Source organism: Bos grunniens, chromosome 1 (assembly GCF_055505025.1).
Source record: "Bos grunniens cultivar Pamir isolate PY7600 chromosome 1, Bosgru_T2T1.0, whole genome shotgun sequence".
NCBI classification, from domain to species: Eukaryota; Metazoa; Chordata; class Mammalia; order Artiodactyla; family Bovidae; genus Bos; species Bos grunniens.
In genome coordinates this window covers 21335721-21357271 of record NC_141165.1, presented here as the reverse complement: position 1 = coordinate 21357271, position 21551 = coordinate 21335721, and the positions used below count along the sequence as shown (strand labels likewise).

The window sequence follows — 21551 nt, the reverse complement described above, 5'->3', positions numbered from 1 at the left end:
ATTGCTTTTTGTTTTATGCTATTTGTACTTAGACACCACATCTGTCCTCCTTCTCTATGCCACAACAGTTATCCACCACTAGGACCCTCAAAAACCTCAGAAAGTCTTGCACGAAACAGCCTTGTGTTAGTGATGCTCAGCTGGGCAATGAAAGAGACTATGTCTTAAGACAAGAGTGACTGGAAATGGAGATAGGAGCCACAAGGACCATAAGCAATGATTGGTAGGCATCTTCGGAGTGCTCAGGACCCGGTAAGCATGCAACAAATGTGCTGCGAATAAAGAAATAAATGAATGGATAAATGAATAATCAAGTAATAGGAGAACAGAAATATTTGTAGTTGATGTTGATCAAGAGGAACATAAGTCCCTCAATCATCTCTGGAAATGCTTGGAGATTTTCAAGAAACTGTTAGACTTGTCACAATAGATGGAATAGAGTCATGTCATTCGAATATCAAAGAAACAACTGAGCACATAAATATGGGACACTTGAGTCCTCTGGGTTACCCAGGGCTATGCTAACTACAAGCACCATATGACCTACTATTTACTCAAAACTAATCTTTAGGTCCTTCTGTGGAGTTTTGTTATGTTTTTCTTCATTTAAGTTCTATAGTCTTGTCGAGTTAATCCCTAGGCATTTTACACCTATATGTACTCTTGCCACGGTGATGGAATTTCCATTTCCATTATATTTTCTAAATTGCTTCTACATGGAAATGACTGAGTTTGTATATTTACTTTGTGACCTAACTGAACTCACTTAGAGTTCTAATGATGGTTTCTCAGCGAGTCTCTGGGGTCACTTGCGCTCCTTGGCTGGATAGAGAGGCATGGTGAGATTTCATCAAAAGCCTCTTTTTAACCACATTAATTGTATTAACCATTAACCGTATTAACATTAATTGTATCTAGTCCCTCAGGGAATAATTTAGGAGCTCCAATGATGACAGCTAATCCTAAGAATGTACAGAGTTTTATAGCCAAAAGGCCGAAGAAAAGAAAAATGAGAGGAGGAAGATGAAAACACCTGACCAGACATGCAGAGACAGAGGCACAGGTGGGGACCTGGCTGATCATGAGCTCAGGGGAGATGAGAAGGTGCAAGTAACACGAATCACTCCTTAGCAAGTGCGAGCCTCAGAGAACCCTGCTTCTCCTTTTGGGTTAAATGAAACTGTTCTATCAATTTTATTGACTTGGGAGGGAAATCTCTTTAGAAATGTCCACGTACCCAGGGAAGAAGTAATAAAGAACCAAATGAAAACCTCTTGACATTTGATATGTAAATTGACTTGAAAAGACAAGTTCATAGAGAACAAATGAGAAAGAATACCCAAGAAAATTCTGGAAAAAAAAAATTCCAAGAAGATGGGGCCAGGGAGAGAGGGACTGCCAGGCCTACTAGACATTAAAACATCCTCAAAAGCCTCTATATTTAAAATAATTTGAAACTGGCATATGAATATACCAAATTATACGTGCATATTTATGATACAATAAGAACAGTAATATTAAATCAGCAAGCAAAAAGATGAACTTTTAAATAAACATTTTGAGATAATGGCAGAGCAATATGGATAAAGTTAAAATTGTACTCATTCCAAATATCACATACCAGCATAAACTCCAAATAAGGTAGACATTTAACTGTAAAAAAAAAAAGTAAAGAATACAAATACTAGAAGGAAATATGAGTAATTCTTCTATTACTTGGGGGTAGAGAAGGTTTGCTAACTCTGAGTCAAAGTTTGAAGCAATAAGGAAAAAGATAAACTTTATTACATAAAAAAATTACTCAGTAAAAACTATAAGTAAAACAAAAGTTAAAAACTATAAAAATGTTCAACTTATAAGAAGGAAAGATTTAAAGTCCCTAAATTTTTCCCCAAATCAGTCTTCATGGTGCTTTAGCAGTTGTCTGCATACATGGGCAGAATGGCAAAAATCTGAACCACCCAGCACACCTGCTCCATACTGAGGTTAAGCAAGGCAGTGCTCTGTCTTTGTGTTTCAGCTCTCATACTGTGAACAGTGTCCTTTCAACAGGCAATTTAGTGCCATGCTTTTTAGCATTTTGTGCTTTTTATTGACATCTCTGTTTGAAATGGCCCCCAAGCATAGTGCTGAGGTGTCTAGTGTTCCTAAGTGCAAGAAGACTGTGATGAGCTTTACAGAGAAAACACATGTCTTAGATAAGCTTTGTTCAGGCATGAGTTATAGTGCTATGACTGTGAGTGCAAAGTTAATGAATGAACAGTGCCTATTACACAAGGCATCTTTAGACAGAAACACATATAAAACAAGACTATATATGGATCAGTTGACAAAAATGTGACCAGATCTAATAGGAACCTAACCCTATATTTCCCTTAGGAGCACAGATTCAGTCTTAACTCATTTAGTCATTCAGTATTCATGACAACTTTATAGAATATAACTACTATGAGTAATAAAAACCAATGGTATTTGAGTCCAGCTTTAAAATATTTTGTGGAGCAAAGAATGAATATGATGAGCAATCCATGCCAACAGTAGAGTTTGAATAAAACAGGATAATAATTCACCATCTCTTTGGGACAGAGAAAGATTTGATTAATCTGATGGCTAACACTTGCTCTCTGGGAAAGAGGGGAAAAGGAATAGCAGAATTGACATATCAATTAACATCACAGGCCTGTGAAGTTTGGAATGGAACATTCTCCTCCATTTTACAGGTAGAGACACAGACACCAAGTCATAGTCTTTTTATGAGTAGAAATAATGACTTTGTTCTGCACATGATTTCTGATACTCTAAAATTAGGTAGCTGAAAGTGAAAGTGAAGTGAAAGTGAAGTCACTCAGTCATGTCTGACTCTTTGCGATCCCACGGACTGTAGCCTACCAGGCTCCTCCATTCATGGGGTGTTCTAGGCAAGGATACTGGAGTGGGTTGCCATTTCCTTCTCCAGGAGATCTTCCTGACCCAGGGATTGAACCCAGGTCTCCCTGAAGTTTATATGATATCTAAGATTCATGGCCTTTCTAGACATTATATTTCTCATCACAAAAATTATAATAGAGTGATGATGAAAAAGACAGACTTTCCTTTTCTAAAAAGTCCTCATGGAATAATCATATCAATTATGGTCACTCCTTGATTTAGCCATTTAACAATTCATCTTATGTCTTCCATGTGCCTAGTAGTGTTTTTGTTTTTTTGTTTTGTCAAGAAATGAGTCTTTATTCAAGATCAAACCTACCAGCTATGAGACCTTGAGCTGGATTCTTGACTTCCCTGATCCTTGCATTTCTTGTAAGGTATAAGAATAGTCCTTGATATGCTTGTGGCAAAGACTGAGACAACCCATGCAAAAGGCAAGATAACAAATCAGGCCAGAGCTCACCAACCATCTTAATTTTGCTTCTCTTAAGCCATAAAACAAAAGCTTTTGGGCTATTCCCCAAAGGGCCTCTTCTGTAAATCCAGTGTCTTATTTAAATTGACTTTAGAGATTACTTATATGGGGATAAGTTGAACTTTAAGATTCTTATTTAGAACTTATACATTTGTCTTCCTTAAAAAGGATCTGAGGAAGTTCACTATCGGATACAACTTGTACAGTAGAAATACTAACAAATCAAAGCACATTAATGGCATCAGAAAGACAGATCCAGAATTACAGGGAGAAAGGGGGCAATTCATTTTACCACAAGGTGCACTGGGGCCATACACCTCCCTTGGAGCTTCTTGAAAATAAAGGCAAAAAGGACAGCTAGTACCATGGCTTTTTTTGTTTTTGGCTGCGTAAATAGAAGTACATTCTCTAGTTTGTTCAGAAATACAAACCTCTTCTGCCATTAAAATCTAAGAAAAGATCATTAGACAAATCTCTTGATAAGCATACAAATAGAATATTCTTGCCATGGCTGCTTCTTATGCTGTGTGGGCTCGGTTGCTCAGTTGTGTCTGACTCGTTGTGACCCCATAGACTGTAGCCTGCCAGGCTCCTCTGTCCAATGGGACTTCCCAGCCAAGAATACAGGAGTGGGTTGCCATTTCCTACTCCAGGGAATCTTTCTGACCTAGGGATCAAACACTTGTCTCTTGCGTCTCTTGCACTGACAGGCAGGTTCTTTATCACTGTGCCACCTGGGAAGCCAGGCTGCTCCTTATCAATCCACAATAAACACTAACGTCTTTGTGTTAAGTAGGAATTCCAGAATTTTTTGATAAGCAGTAGGAGCACCATGCTTCAGAGAGTGAGGCAGGCCTGCCCCTGAGTAGCTTTGCTACATGAACTTGGGCAAGTTACTTTACTTCTCTGAGACACAGCGTTCTCATCTGTAAATGGGGCTGACACCTAAATCAAAGGATTGCTGAGAGAATTAAGTGAAGTGAAGAACTTACTGTGTACTTGATATATTGTATGTGTCTCATCTTTTCTGTCAAGCTAATAGTGTACAGACACACTGCTTCCGGTCGTGTGCGGATAGAGAACTAGGAAAATAGGGAGAACTGATGTTCAGTAAGTCAGCCCAGGGCCTGAGCTGCTGTGTTACCCCAGGAAGGCAAGTGTGATGGTTTCTCAGGTTCACTTACACCAAAAGTCACAAATGAGTGTATGTGTCCACAGCGTTGGGTCTGGGTCATAATGGTGTTTTCAGAATATGAAGTTCTTTTGATAGAGACAGTTTGCAGTTTAAACACAGGAATATCCTTCACTTCCATAAAGAAATATTCTCTCTCACTTTTCTTGAAACTTATAGCCCTCCTACTCTTTCTTCCAAATTTTCTCATTTTTGCACAAGAACTAGCTCACCCTACTCTGGGATCAACAGTGTGAGCATGATTACAATGACTGTTGCTTTGCCTCAGGTCTGGGAGTTTAGTTTATAGGAAGTAGTGGGGACTATGGTGAACTTGAAAGCAGAAAAAAAATAGTGTTTTTTTTTTTTTGTCTCCAGCCAATTGTCAGCAGAAAAATAGCTCTCTGTTTCTTTTATCTTAAAGAAACTGAAAATCCTCTCAAAATTTTTTCCCTAAATTTTCAACAGAGGTTAGAAATTTTAGATGAAACGAATCACCAGTCCAGGTTCGATGCATGATACTGGATGCTTGGGGCTGGTGCACTGGGACGACCCAGAGGGATGGTACGGGGAGGGAGGAGGGAGGAGGGAGGAGGGTTCAGGATGGGGAACACATGTATACCTGTGGCAGATTCATATTGATATATGGCAAAACCAATACAATATTGTAAAGTTAAAAAATAAAATAAAATTAAAAAAAAAAAGAACAGAAGAAAAAAAAAATATTAGCAATGAATTCATATGGGCCAAGGCTGTGGAATTTCTGACTTATAAGGGTTCTCCTGCAGCAGAGCCTGCACAGTGACTGTTGGGGGCTGGGAAGACAGAGAGGACATGCAGCTCTACCTTCCACCCAAGCTCTGTCCTCCAGGAGCCCTGGGGCCCAATAAACTTCAAAGGATGAAACACACCTTCAGTAGAGCTCCTTCCCTCTCCTCCCCTTCATATTTCCTTCTCTGAAAAAGAAAAGAAACTACTGGGAGTTTACAGACCCACTGAGATTTAATTTCAGTAGAATTTAAAACAAAAGGGCAAAAATTATTCATCTGCTAAGGAAAAGCCTACAAAAGGGGATTGATTGATAAGATGTGGATTCTGCTTGGAGGACTGAGAGGTGACTGCCTGAATGTTCTTCAAGACCAACTGGACTTTATTTGCATCTGTTGTGGGTGGGTATTCTGCTCTCCACAGACACTGAAGTCAGCAGAAGGATAAAAATAGGACCAGAAGTTTGAGGCATATTAGAATGACACAGACCTTCTCCTTCTGGCATTAAAGTGTATTGAGACCACTTATCTCATTTGAGGAGACAGAAAGGTGCTTGTGCGAGGTGAAGAATACGTATTACACATCCCTTTTTATAGTTTTGATATTAAAGACTGAATACCAAAGTCAAGGAATTATATGATACTGTAGCAATGCCAAATACTAAAGGAGCATGTTCTATCATTTGCACCAGCTTATGAAAAAGATTATTTCTCATCCACAGTAAACTCAAGCATTTTTCTTTTTATCTTTTGCAGTGTTTGAGAAACATTCTCAGATATTGAATTTGGGGATCTTAAAAATGTGTATTTCTTTTGGGTAGCAGGCATTTGTTCTGAAAGATGCACCACATTTTTATAATGGAAAGAGAGGCAAGGCCTTATGAAACAGGCAAAATTGTCATCTGAATGTTTACATGTGGAAAGACTATTTAAACCCACGATGCACAATTTGAATGGGCAGTATATTTCAGCATGTGAAATTATTCATAATAGCATAGCAATTGCTAAATTTTAATTTTGACTTGTTGGCTGAAAAAAAAAAAATGTATGATCAAACAGTTGAGAATTATGTTTTATTTGGCAGACTTGCTGAGGACATCAAGCCTGGGAAGCAGCCTCTCAGATAGCTCTGAGTTCAAAGAGATAAGGGAGGAGTCATGATTTTTGCAACAAAGGGGAGATAGCAGGAACATCAAAAGAATTACTGTTAATTAAAGAAAACCAGATATCTCAGGTTAAGGAGATTTAGTGCTTCTCCATGAATGGGAAGAGGACTTCCCTGGTGGCTCAGATGGTAAAGTGTCTGCCTACAATGCAGCAGACCCAGGTTCAATCCCTGGGTTGGGAAGATCCTCTGGAGAAGGAAATGGCAACCCACTCCAGTACTCTTGCCTGGAAAATCCTATGGACAGAGGAGTGTGGTAGGCCGCAGTCCATGGGGTCACAAAGAGTCGGACACGACTAAGCGACTTCACTTCACTTCACTTCACTTCATGAATGGGAAGACACAAGAGTTTCAGCTCATTGAAAACATTCCTTTGATATGCAACTCAGCTATCTGGGGCCAGAATACTTTTCTTTCCCATCCTTTGACCCCTCAGGCGTACCACTGGGGCAGCTGCAGTAGCTGAGGGCTTGGTCGCCTGGCAAGCTAACTCATTTGTCTCTATTCTGAAGTGAAGTGAAGTCGCTTAGTCGTGTCCGACTCTTTGCGACCCCATGGACTGCAGCCTAACACGCTCCTCTGTCCATGGGATTTTCCAGGCAGGAGTACTGGAGTGGGTTGCCATTTCCTTCTTCAGAGGATCTTCCCAACCCAGGGATTGAACCTGGGTCTCCCAGATTGTGGGCAGACGCTTTACCATCTGAGCCACCAGGGAAGTCTCTGAGCTCCTTTGGAGCTGTAGTGGCTTGATGGCTGTGTCATCCTTTGTTTACTGATACAGGAGGCAATATTTTTCATTTATAAACCTTTAACCTCAAACTCTCTTCCGCTTCCTTAGCTCCTCCCATCCCACCTCCATCCGCATAAAGCCTTCTTTAATGCTTGAGCTCGTATGAAGACATTTTAATTTGTGGTTTCGTTTAATCTTTGAAAATACATAATTTATATCAAGTGATTCCACAGGATATAGTCTGTTGAATGTGCAGTTTGAATAACAATTATAATGACATGAAAAATTATGTGGGCAAGAGTGGGATGGGTCAATACCAAAAGCTGAAGCCATCACTTGAAGAGTATGGATCAAGGTCACAGGTAAGGCCTGTGCAGACAAGCTCAGTCCACAGGGAAGCCATGGCATCCCAAGCATTTCTGATGAACTTTATACCTCAATTTTTTCCTCAACTTTACACTTTGCTTCAGGAAGCATGAATTAAGTAATACAGTTAATCTCACTTGTGAGGGCCTAAAATGCTAAACAGATCATTTAACTGTGTTGATAATTCTGTCTTGCTTTGATGACCACAAAGGCCAGAATAAATATCCAGAAGAACCAAGACTGCTGTTTCCCAAACAAGCTGATAGTCAGCATCTATTTTAAAATAAATTCCTAGGTGTTTCCCTCAGGAATTCTAATTCCAGGTTCTTAGATGGGACAATTTTAAAAGGTTCTCAAGCTGACTCTCATGATAAGCCAGGGATGGAGACCAAGACTGAATCTAGCTGCTCTAACCCCGACTCTAATAGCACATTAGAACTATGGAGGAACATAAGAGATCAATCAAGCAAACTCCCCAGGGACCGTGAGAAGCTTCCAGGAGAACCAGGGATCCTTGTTGCTGTTCAGTTGCCAAGTCGTGTCCAACTCTTTTCCAACCCCATGGAATGTCGCATGCCAGGCCTCCCTGTCCCTCACCATTTCCTGGACTTTGCCCAAGCTCATGTCCATTGCATCTGTGATGCCATCCAGCCATCTCATCTTTTGTCGCTCTCTTCTCCTTCTGCCTTCTATCTTTCCCAGCATAAGGTCTTTTCCAATGAGTTGGCTGTTCGCATCACGTGGCCACAGTGTTGGAGCTTCAGCTTCAGCATCAGTCCTTCCAATGAGTATTCATTCAGGGTTGATTTCTTTTAAGATTGACTGGTTTGAATTCCTTGCTGTCCAAAGGACTCTCAAGAGTCTTCTCTAGCTCCACAGTTCAAAAGCATCAGTTCTTTGGTGCTCTGCCTTCTTTATGGTCCAGTTCTTATAACTGTAGGTGACTACTGGAAGGACCATAGGCTTGACTATACAGACCTTTGCTGGCAAAGTGATGTCTTTACTTTTTAACATACTGTCTAGTTTTGCCATAGCTTTCCTGCCAAGAAAAAATCGTTTTCTAATTTCATGGCTTCACTCACCATGCACAGTGATTTTAGAGCCCAAGAAGAGGAAATCTGTCACTGCTTCCACCTTTTCCCCTTCTATTTCCCATGAAGTGATAGGGCCAGGTGCAATGAGCTTAGTGTTTTAAGCCAGCTTTTTCATTCTCCTTCATTCTCAAGAAGAGGTTCTTTAGTTCCTCTTCACTTTCTGCCATTAGAGTAGTATCATCTGCATATATGAGGTTATTGATATTTCTCTAGGCAATCTTGATTCCATCTTATAACTCATCCAGCCTGGCATTTCTCATGATGTGCTCTAAGTATAAGTTAAATAAACAGGATGACAATAAATAGCCTTGTTGTACTCCTTTCTCAATCTTAAACCAATCAGTTATTTCATATAAGGCTCTAACTGTTGCTTCTTGACTGGTGCACAGGTTGCCCAGGAGACACGTAAGATGGTTTGGAGTTCCCATCTCTTTAAGATTCTTCCAGTTATGATCCACACATTCAAAGGCTTTAGCACACAGTCAAAAAACTACACTAAATGTTTTTCTGGAATTCCCTTGCTTTCTCTATGATTCAGCAAATGTTGGCATTTTGATCCTGAGTTCTCTGCCTTTTCTAAACCTAGCTTGGACATCTGGAAGTTCTCAGTTCATGTCATGCAGTTTATGGTTTAGTATGCAGGATTTTGAGCATCACTTACAATCATGGGAGATGAATGCAATTGTTTGGTGGCTTGAACATTTTTTAGTTATTGCTCTTCTTGGGAACTGGAATGAGGATTGACCTTTTCCAGTCCTGTGGCCATTGCTGGGCTTTCCAAATTTGCTGAAATATCAAGTGCAGCACTTTAATAGCATCATCTTTTAAAATTTTAAAAAGCTCTGATAGAATTCCATCACCCCCACTAGCTTTGTTCATAGTGATGCTTCCTAAGGCCCACTTGATTTCACATTCCAGGATGTCTGGCTCTAGGTGAGTGATTACACCATCGTGGTTATCTGGGTCATGATGATCTTTTTTGTATAGTTCTTCTGTGTATTCTTGCCACCTCTTCTGTTAGGTCCATACCACTTCTGTCCTTTATTGTGTCCATCTTTGCATGAAATGTTCCCTTGATATCTCTAATTCTCTTGAAGAGATCTCTTCTTTCCCGTTCTACTGTTTTCCTCTATTTCTTTGCATTGGTCACTGAGGAAGGCTTTCTTATCTCTCTGTGCTATTCTTTGAAATTCTGCATTCAAATGGGTATATCTTTCCTTTTCTCCTTTGCCTTTAGCTTCTCTCCTTTTCTCAACTATTTGTAAGGCCTCCTCAGACAACCATTTTGCCCTTTTGTATTTCTTTTTCTTGGGGATGGTCTTGATCACTGCTTCCTGTACAATGTCACAAACCTCTGTCCATAGTTCTTCAGGCACTCTGTCTGTCAGATCTAATTCCTTGAATCTATTTGTCACATCCACTGTGTAACTGTGAGGGATTTGATTTAGGTCATACCTGAATGGTCTAGGTGGGAGGAGGTGGGAGGAGAAGGGGACGACAGAGGATGAGATGGCTGAATGGCATCACCGACTCAATGGACATAGGTTTGGGTGAACTCCACAAGTTGGTGGTGGACACCCAGGCCTGGCCTGCTGCAGTCCATGGGGTTGCAAAGAGTTGGACATGGCTGAGCGACTGAATTGAACTGAATGAATGGTCTAGTGGTTTCCCCTACTTTCTTCAATTTAAGTCTGAATTTGGCAATAAGAAGTTCATGATCTGAGCCACAGTCAGCTCCTGGTCTTGTTTTTGCTGACTGTATAGAGCTGCTTCATATTTGGCTGCAAAGAATATAATCAGTCTGATTTCGGTATTGACCATCTGGTGATGTCCATGTGTAGAGTCTTCTCTTGTGTTGTTGGAAGACAGTGTTTGCTATGACCAGTGTGTTCTCTTGACAAAACTCTGTTAGCCTTTGCCCTGCTTCATTTTTCACTCCAAGGCCAAATTTGTCTGTTACTCCAGGTATCTCTTGACTTCCTACTTTTGCATTCTAGTCCCTATGATGAAAAGGACATCTTTTTTTGATGTTAGTTCTAGAAGGTCTTGTAAATCTTCATAGAACATTCAATTTCAGGTTCTTCCTCATTACTGGTTGAGGCACAGACTTGGATTACTGTGATATTGAATAGTTTGCCTTGGAAACAAATAGAGATCATTCTTTCGTTTTTGAGATTGCACGCAAGAACTGCATTTCAGACTCTTGTTGACTATGAGGGTTATTCACTTTCTTCTAAGGGATTCTTGCCCACCGTCATAGATATAATGGTCATCTTAATCAAATTCACCTATTCCGATCCATTTTAGTTCTCTGATTGCTAAAACATTGATGTTCACTCTTGCCATCTCCTATTTGGCCACTTTCAATTAACCTTGATTCATGGATCTAGAACTCCAGGTCCTATGCAATATTGTTCTTTATAGCATCGGACCATACTTCCATCACCAATCACATCCACACCTGGGCGTTGTTTTTGCTTTGGCTCTGCCTTTTCAATCTTTCTGGAGTTATTTCTCCACTGATCTCCAGTAGCATATTGGGCACCTACCAACCTGGGCAGTTCATCTTCCAGTGTCATCTCTTTTTGCCTTTTCATACTGTTCACGGGGCTCTCAAGGCAAGAATATTGAAGTGGTTTTCCATTCCCTTCTCCAGTTGACTATGTTTTGTCAGAGATTAAGTCTGACCACATTTTGAGAACCCCACTTTGTAAACCACATGGTTATACTACTGTGGAGTTGATGAAATAATGTGTGCCTACACTCATCATTAATATATGATGAGAGATTAATATATCAAAAATCACTCTACAGCCAGATTTTGCCTTACCAGCTCTATCAGACAAGTTATTTTACTATAGCAAATTATTACAAAGTAGAAAATGTGTTACTCTTCTTGTCTCATCTGTAAACAAGTATCACACCTACACTACAAGGTTGTTTTGAGAATAAAATAATATCCCTATCCTTTCAGAGGAAGGACAAATGATGTCTTCTGGAGAGCACCAGACAAGGTGTTTGGAGATGGAATCTACACTAACTTTCAAGGTGAAGAAGCATTTTGACTAGTAAAGGTGGAAAATCTCAAAGCTGCAGAGAGAGGACAGTGAGGCAGGAGTTTGGATGAGTAAATTAAACAATAGAAGACCTACTACTGGCTGCTTTAAAACTCCTAAACAATGCAGTTTTTGATATAGCGTAACTGTCTCTCCAGCTTCTTAGGTAGGGTTGAGTCAAAGATTCCATCTTCTAGGGGTGCGAAGGAAATACAGAGAAGACAGACTGACAGGGAAGCAGCAGGTAGTGGTCGGGAAGCAGAGAGTCAGAAGCTGGGCCTCCAAGGCTCAGTCTTCCCAGATCTGAACAACAAAATAAGTGCTTACTCCATGAGATAGCTGGCATCTCACTGTCCTGGGAGTCCCAGGACCCAGAACTTCTCCCATCATGTCTGCCCAGGACTAGATGGTCACCACCAGCTGGTGCCAAACATAGGTCCACACCTGGGTAGAGCTGATCATGTAGCTGGATCCTCAGGTCTCTAGGCTAGCTGTGTAGGCGCTCATCATCAACTCCACAGTTTTATAATCATGGGGTTTACAAAGTGGGGTTTTCAAAACGTGGACCTCAGATCACCAGCAGCATCCAAGAAGTTGTTAGAAATACAAATTATCAGGCTCTAACCTAGACTCCTTGAATCAGCAACTCTGGGGAGGGGGTTCAGCAGTTTTTGCTTCAACAAACCCTCCAGGATGCACACATAAGTCTGAGAAGCTCTGCTTTGCATGGATGAGTTTGTGGACGCCTTTATCATGCTATAGCTGAGTTTTACTCTTCAACTCTTGCTTGGACAAATTATTACTCTTCAAAGAAGCAATAGTGAGGAAAGAGGGATTTGGAGCAGAAAGACTCATTTCAAGCATCTCTTTCTTCTGCAACAGACTCTAAGTCATCAGTTCATCAGCGGGGAAGACATTTACAGTTCTTTAGTTCAACCAGAATGTTGGTGTTGGCATTCACAGCTCTTGTTGAGAGCATTTAGCAGTGTCTGAATTCTAATGGCTAAATTAGAAATACCACCCATTTTCATGATTCAACTTATTAGGCTGGTATTATTAATGCTCTGTGAGTAACCCCTGTATAGGGGGTGTGTGTATTAAAACATGGGCTTTGTGGTAGGAAAACCGACAAAATGATTGCCATGTTTGTCTCTGCTGTAGTTATATACCATCAGTAAGAACTAGACCTTTCACTGAATTAAAATTCTAAACACAGGCAGCCAGAATTGATTTAAATGATCAAATCCTAGAACGACTACTTTCAAATAAATCTCTCACTTAGAATCTAAAAAACTTAATAGTGGCAGCCAACACTTAAAGGTAAATCAAATGTGTAAGCCATCTGTGCCGTGCAAATCAGCTCAAATCAGATGTCTAAAATTCAGAGGTCTAAAAGCAGAAGAAAACAGAGAGCTACACCTTAAAGGAATCAGACTGGTGATGAGCCAAGATTAAACAATAAATAAATAAAACAATTAACTCTCTGTTTCCCCAGGCTGTCCTTCTTCAAGCTATTGCTACACACTGACAGTTGGATGCAGGCTTTGTAAGTTGAAGTGTAAGTCCCGGGAAAGCAGAAATTTTGCTTATCTTACCCATTGCTGTATCCTCAGTCTTTAGAAATGGGTCAAGCACAAGGTTGGTATCCAGCATATTGACTAAATGCATGAACGATCCTACAAATGACTGTACTGTACACAAAACTGTGGCACTGTCACAGAATATTCTGTGATGACAGAAGTGTTGTGTAAGTTGTAGTGTCCAATACAGTAGCCACCTGTAGCTGGTGGCTTAAAATGTGGCTCATGTAGCTGGGGACATAAATCTTAAATCTAAGTGGCTACTATATTGGACAGCACAGTTATAGAGGCTACAGACGTGTGGAGGAAAAAACAGAAGAAAAGTATGTAGTGCAGGGAACTTGTTACTTATGAATTCTGACCTGGGAGGTGGTGCAGATAAGGGCAGGTTGGGTAGGGTGGTCGCTGGTTTTCAGATTCTTCCCACTTTCCCTTCAACCACTAAAGGCTGTGGCAGCAGCTGTTGAGGCAAGGAAGGCTGGGTTTCAGATTTAAGGAGGAGAGACTGCATTCCTCTCCCATCAGGGACAAGGTGGTGCTGAACCGATGGGCACCCCAACAGATGAGAGTGACCACTGGATGGCAAATGATACTTAGCGTCTGCAGAAGCAAAGGCAGTGATGAGTTCTGGGTCTTTCTCTTGGCTCAGTTTGCTTTCTGGTTCATGAGTTTATTCATTTGATTATTTTTACTCATTCAAGGATCTTCCAATATCTTCATTAATACACAGGCCCTCTTTTCTCAATATCCTTTGTTAGGGGACACTATACAAAGGTCTGATCCTTTGAGGTTATTGGGCTTGTCACAGAGGAAATCCTGGGAAGAATGGGCTGTCTTACAAAATGAGATGATTAAATAAAAGTCATTTAATCTTACTATTTTAAAAAAGATATGCCCTTTTCTTTTTCTGCCCAAATTAGTAGGCCTTGCTGCTGCTAAGTTGCTTTAGTCGTGTCCGACTCTGTGCGACCCATAGATGGCAGCCCACCAGGCTCCTCCATCCATGGGATTTTCCAGGCAAGAGTACTGGAGTGGGTTGCCATTGCCTTCTCTGTAGTAAGCCTTAGGAAGCACGAATATGAACAAAACTAGTGGAGGTGATGGAATTCCAGCAGAGCTATTTCAAATCCTAAAAGATGATGCTGTTAAAGTACTGCACTCAACATGCCAGCAAATTTGGAAAACAGCGGTGGCCACAGGACTGGAAAAGGTCGGTTTTCATTCTAATCCCAAAGAAGGGCGATGCCAAAGAGTGATCAAACTACCGCACAATTGTACTCATCTCACATGCTAGTAAGGTCATGCTCAAAAGCCTTCAAGCTGGGCTTCAATGGTACATGAACTGAAAACTTCCAGATGTCCAAGCTGGATTTAGAAAAAGCAGAGGAACCAGAGATCAAACTGCCAACACCCACTTGATCGTTAAAAAAAAGCAAAAGAATTCCAGAAAAACATCTACTTCTGCTTCATTGATGATGCTAAAGCCTTTGACTATGTGGAGCACAGTAAACTGTGGAAAATTCTTAAAGAGCTGGGAATACCAGACCAGCTTATCTGTCTCCTGAGAAACCTGTATGTAAGTTAAGAAGCAACAGTTAGAACTGGACATGGAACAATGAACTAATTCAAAACTGGGAATGGAGTACATCAAGGCTGTATATTGTTACCCTGCTCATTTAACTTCTATACAGAGTACATTATGTGAAATGCTGGGCTGAATGAATCACAAGCTAGAGTCAAGATTGCTGAGAGAAATATCCGTAACCTCAGATATGCAGAAGACACCACCCTAATAGCAGAAAGCCAAGAGGAACTAAAGAGCCTCTTGAGGGAAGGAGTAAGAGGAAAGTAAAAAAATCTGTCTTAAAACTCAACATTCAAAAAACTAAGACCACAGCATTCAGTCCCGTCACTTCATGGCAAATAGATGGGGGAAAAACAGAAACAGTGACAGACTTTATATTATTGAGCTCCAAAATCACTGCAGATGGTGACTGCAGCCATGAAATTAAAAGACGCTTGCTCCTTGGAAGAAAAGCCATGCCGAACCTAGACATCGTACTAAAAAGCAGAGATATTACTTTACCAACAAAGGTCCATCTAGTCAAAGCTATGGTTTTTCCAGTCATCATGTACGGATGCAAGGGTTACACCATAAAGAAGGCTGAGCACCAAAGAATTGATGCTTTCGAACTGTGGTGCTGGTGAAGATGCTTGAGAGTCCCTTGGACAGCAAGGAAATCAAACCAGTCAATCCTAAAGGAAATCAGTCCTGAATATTCACTGGAAGGACTGATGCTGAAGCTGAAGTTCTAATACTTTGGCCACCTGATGCAAAGAGCTGACTCACTGGAAAAGATCCTGATGCTGGGAAAGACTGAGACCAGGAGGAGGAGGAGGTGACAGAGGATGAGATGGTTGGATGGCATCACCAACTGAATGATATGAGTTTGAGCAAACTCTGGGGGAAAGTGGAGCACACGACTGACCCCATGGTGTGCTGCAGTCCATGGGGTTGCAAAATGTCAGACATGACTGAGCGACTGAAAAATAAATGTGGTGGGTGCATATTAAGTTGCTTTAGTTCAGTTCAGTCGCTCAGTCGTGTCTGACTCTTTGTGACCCCATGGACAGCAGCACTCCATGGGGTAAAATGTGTTCAACACTTTGTGGTCCTATGGACTGTAGCTTTCTCCATGGGATTTTCCAAGAATACTAGAATGGGTTACTATTTCCTCCTCCAGGGGATCTTCCTGACCCAGGGATCAAAGCTATAGCTCTTATGTCTCCTTCACTGGCAGGTGGGTTTTTTACCACTAGTGCCAACTGGGAAGTCCATTTATGTGGTATAAGGCCACAAATAAGGCTTATGTGCATTAATATGTCTGCCTTGACATCTGGTAAAGCCGGGAAGGCCTTGAATGGCCTGCTTCTTCGCTTCCCTCTTTGCTCCAGTCATCAAATTCTCCTAGCCAAGCAACTCTCCTTATCAAAAGAACCAGGCACAGGTCCTACTTAACCCTGAGTAGGAGGTTTCAGTTCCCTCCAAGCAAGTGGAATTTTTCAGACAAGCCAATCTCATCCTCCACATGAATCAGAGGCTCCTCAGCCTCTTGATATTACAAAGCCTGCTTCCCACAGCCTTTGGTTTTTCATGCTGTTTCTGAGGACAGGTCCCACGTGCCCTGCATGGCACTCCTGTCCTCAGCCTCCAGCTATGAGTCCATGTGACTAATTAGCTGCTGTTGATCTCATCTGTCCCGTGTTGTATGTTTGGCCATCCCCAAGCCACTAGTGCAGGATCCCTCCTTCATAAGTGAAGAGAACAGAAGTGATTAAAACCAGTTTTGTAAACTCCTCATACATAATTCATCAGTTGCTGCTGGGCCAGACATCATTCACTGATATTCAGGACAAACTTCACCCTTCTGACCGCTCCTTTTTACCTCATGGGCATGAAGCCTGGAAACTGCATTTCTCAGAGGCCCTTGCCATCAGGTTTCCCATTAGATCCCACCAATTAGAAGCACTTGCGTGACATTATAAAGGTAAAGAGAAGCTACCTCCCCAGTAGCAGCTGTGGGAGAGTGGTAGACAAGAGATGGAAGGCATTGCCAGAGGCTTCTGAGTGTCTCCCAGAGAACCACCTCTATGGGGACTACCCTCCTAGGACTGTTTTATGTGAAATTTCCTGATATTGTTGTAGCAGATGCCTCTGCACCATGGTTCATATCCTCTTGGCTTTACCTCTGATTTCAGCCATGGTTGCACAGTTCCACACAAGCTTTAACTCGCTTCATGCTAGCAGCATCCTGCCTCAAGTACAGGATACACATATCCATTTTCTGTTCCTCCAACATTTCAGAAGTCACAAGAGATAGCTGGCTCACATACACATGGGCAGCTCATAAATATAGGAAGTCAGTATCTCTGGGGGCAATTCTTGGGATCCAGTGGATAAATCCCCCTGCCTTCTAATCTTTGGAGAGACAATTCTGGATGGTATCCTGTATCTCAGTAGGTTCTGACAGAATCAAGCTCCTACCCATCATAATGCAACCTCCACAACACACCCCTACCTAGGTTGGCTATTCTTCTTTCCCTTACTCTCCAACTGCTGATCCCTGGGCTCATTTCTCAAGTAAACTATCTGGTCACAGTCCTTTTCTCAGGCTCTGCTTTGTGAGGAATCCAAGCTAAGATAGGGGTCTTCCTGACATTCATTCCTCTGGCCGTCCAAAGATTGTATAGCTTCTAATTCCCTGTAATGAAACATTTCCTAGTCCTCCTATCTAGACCAGCTTTTGTTTTCATGACCTAACTATAATTAATATAGTTACATAATATTCTATCACATTTGACCATTTTACTTATCCATTGATCTGAAAATGGATATTAAGTGTGCCTCTATTATTTTACTTAGTATCTTCAGTACATTGATTACTATGGAAAACATTGTTAGTTGTTTACCAACAGCCATTCTCTCCATTTCCCTTACTAAGAAAACCCAATTTGGGTTAACCTGACAATGTACCAAACCTAAACCTGGGAAATTATCCCAATCTCCCTACAGCTAGAGGAGACATAGTTCTAGCTAATGAGAAATAAACAGAAGTCCATCAGAGATTTCTAGGAAAGATTTACCTGTCCTCTTGTCCTTTTTCTATTCTTACCTGGAACAATGACATGAGAGTAACTTGCATCCTACAACCACATGGGACAGCGAGGAGAAATGCCATTTAAGAAGCCTGTGATCCAATCATATTAAAACTGAGAGGGGGCCTGTAGGGCTGTGCTGTGCTTAGTTGCTCAGCTGTGTGGACTCTTCATGACCCCATGGGCTGTAGTCCGCCAGGGTTCTCTGTCCATGAGGATTCTCCAGGCAAACATACTGGAGTGGGTTGCCATGCTCTCTTCCAGGGGATCTTTGGTCTCCCACATTGCAGGCAGATTCTTTACCATCTGAGACACCAGAGAAGGCAAAGAATACAGGAGTAGGTATCCCTTCTCCAGGGTAGCTTCCTGACCCAGGAATACGAACCGGGGTCTCCTGCATTGTAGACAGATTCTTTACCAGCTGAGCTACCAGGCACAGAGGCCCTTCTTTTTCCCATTTCTTATAGGTACCCTCCAAGACCTTCCCTGAGTTCCAAGGGGAAGATTCAACACGTTCTAATCAAGGGAAGAGCAGCCAAGAAACTCCCTGAGGCAAAATCAAAGGGAGCAGAGAAGCTCATCAAGATTAGGAGACTGAGCACCTGAGATGTGACTGAAGTGAAGTGAAGTCGCTCAGTGTCTGATTCTTTGCGACCCTATGGACTGTAGCCTACCAGGCTCCTCTATCCATGGGATTTTCCAGGCAAGAGTACTGGAGTGGGTTGCCATTTCCTTCTCCAGAGGATCTTCCCAACCCAGGGATCAAACTCGGGTCTCCCGCATTGTAGGCAGACTTACCATTTGAGCCACCAGGGGAAGAGATGAGATTAAGGGAGTACAAATCTTGCACACACCATAATTCTGTCAGAGACCCCCACCCTTGAATCATTGTTATAAACCCCCTCATCAAATCCTCTGGGGTTAAGACACATAGTTTTTTGAAGCAGGAACCCTCTGTGTCCCCCTTTGCCTGGCAAAGCAATAAAGCTATCCTTTTCTACTTGACCCAAACCTCTGTCTCCAAGATTTGACTCACTACCAGTGTACAGAGAAGCTGAGCTTTTGGCAACAGAATCATGGAGATGCCCCAGCAGCTCTGAGTGTTGGTCTTCTTACTTCTTATTACATGAAAAAAAAAAAAAAAAAAAGAAATGACTATTTTGTTAAGCTGTCATAATGGTTTCTCTAACACTGCTGAGTACAATCCCATACCTGGTATACTGTATTCATATTTCTATGAATTATTTCCTTTAACTAGACAACCAGAAGGAAATTCCCAGGTCAAAAAAATGTATTAAACATACATAAATTTATAATTCATGCTGTTAAATTATTTTACAAAAGGAATATATCAAAATACATGGCTACTCTTAAAATTTGAAGCTGTATATTCTGGAAAAGTACACTGTTTTGTAACTATCTTGCTAATTCATTTCCACTTTGATTAGCAGTCTAATATACTGGTGGGGATTCCTGGTGGCTCAGACAGTAAAGCATCTGCCCGCAATGCAGGGGGACCCGGGTTCAATCCCTGGGTCAGGAAAATCCCCGGGAGAAGGAAATGGCAACCCACTCCAGTGTTCTTGCCTAGAAAATTCCATGGATGGAGGAGCCTGGTGGGCTACAGTCCATGGGGTCACAAAGAGTCGGACACGACTGAGCAACTTCTCTTCACTTCTTCATACTACTGGTAGGTTTCAGGCTCATAGGCTACATGGTGAGAAAAAGCTGTGGGAGCCCTAGTCAAAACAACCCAGCATGCTGCTGTTGCTAAGTCGCTTCACTCGTGTCCGACTCTGTGTGACCCCACAGACAGCAGCCCACCAGGCTCCCCCATCCCCGGGATTCTCCAGGCAAGAACACTGGAGTGGGTTGCCATTTCCTTCTCCAATGCATGAAAGTGAAAAGTGAAAGAGAAGCCGCTCAGTCATGTCTGACTCTTTGCGACCCCATGGACTGCAGCCTACCAGGCTCCTCCATCCATGGGATTTTCCAGGCAAGAGTACTGGAGTGGGGTGCCATTGCCTTCTCCATGTTTCCCATTAAAAAAAGCAGCACATACAATGTTGTCTCTACAGTGATTTCATTACAGGCTGACTGTTGAAACAGCCAATGTGACTTTCTTTGAAAAGAATTTTCCCCAAATGCTCCAAAGTGACTCCAGTGGTCAAGGAAGACATAGAGGTGAAAAGAGGCAAAACAATGAGAGGATGACAAGAAAACCAGTGCAGTAATAGCTTACCAATAGCTAAGAGATCTGCTTCCATGGGCAAAAGGTAGAGGAAAAGGTGGAAAGTCCCCACACTGCTTTAATTGAAAAGAGAGCTGTTAGATACCAAGAGACAAAGGTGGAGCATTTCTAGCTGATTGTTGTTGTTGTTTAGCCACTAAGTTTTGTCCGACTCTTTTGTGAACCCATGGACTGTAGCTCCCTGGGTTACCCTGTCCACGGATTTCCCAGGTAATGATACTGGAGTGTGCTGCCATTTCCTTGACCCAGGGATCAAACTTGCATCTCTTGTATTGGCAGGCAGATTATTTATCACTGAGCCACCTGGGAAGCCCTTCTAGCTGATTGCTCCAGAGTTATTGTGGCTCAAAAGGAATACTAGCTTGAAAAGAGAAATTAAAAAAAAAAAATTGTAAAGAGAAGACCAGGCTACACTGGTGTGTCCTCCATGGCTTGCCATGCACTATGCTCTAGGTTCAAAGCTCAGCCTCATCTTATATCTGAGCCATTTCCCCCACTTATCCGCAGATCTAAGAATAAAGACCCTTGGCGAGGTCAGTAATCACAACACTGCTTTATGGCAGACTCTTGGGATGTCACTCATTCATGTATGTTCATTCACTCACTCAGTCACACTTTTCCTGCATGCCTGCCACTAGTAAGTGATAATAAAGAAAATACCCCCTGGACTGAAGGAGCTCATTGTCTTGGAGTAGTTATGATACTATAGTAATAATGACAACACAAAGGCTCTGTAGGTTAAGAACAACAACGGAAATATGTGAGGTTGCGGGAGTTGAGAGTATGAAGAATTTCCTCCAGTTGGGAAGACTGGAGAATCCTACTTGGAGACGACAACCCAGTTGAACCTCAACAGGTAGGCAGGATGTCAAAAGGAATGTTTAGATTAAAAAGCAATCAATGTGAGGGGAAAAGAATAGGGTGTAAACAAGAAATCTTGGATTTTGCCCCATTCTCTTAGGATTTTTAGATCTATTGAAATTTTGTGACAGATGGGGAAAAAATGGTAACAGTGGCAGATTTCTTTTTCATGGGCTCCAAAATCACTGTGGATGGTGACTGCAGCCATGAAAAGCTATGACAAACCTAGATAGTGAATTAAAAACCAGACATCACTTTGCCATCAAAGATCCATAGAATCAAAGTTATGGCTTTTCAGATATAAGAGTTGGACCACAAAGAAGGCTGAGCACCAAAGAATTGATGCTTTTAAACTGTGGTGCTGGAGAAGACTCTTGAGAGTCCCTTGGACTGCAAGGAGATCAAACCAGTCAATCCTAAAAGAAATCAACCCTAAATATTCATTGGGAGG

The 21551-nt window shown here is 41.7% G+C and overlaps 1 protein-coding gene across 9 annotated transcripts in view; it reads right to left on the bottom strand.

The window, feature by feature from the left end:
• The window catches only part of TMEM108 (transmembrane protein 108), a 388322-nt gene that overhangs the window by 176489 nt on the left and 190282 nt on the right, over positions 1-21551 (bottom strand). For 2 of the 9 annotated variants that reach the window (XM_086352860.1, XM_086352947.1), the window contains exon 4: positions 13695-13792. The exons of the other annotated variants lie outside the window; for them this stretch is intronic. The gene's annotated coding sequence lies outside the window, so the exon portion shown is untranslated. The remainder of the gene's footprint in view (positions 1-13694; positions 13793-21551) is intronic. 9 annotated transcript variants of the gene reach the window in all.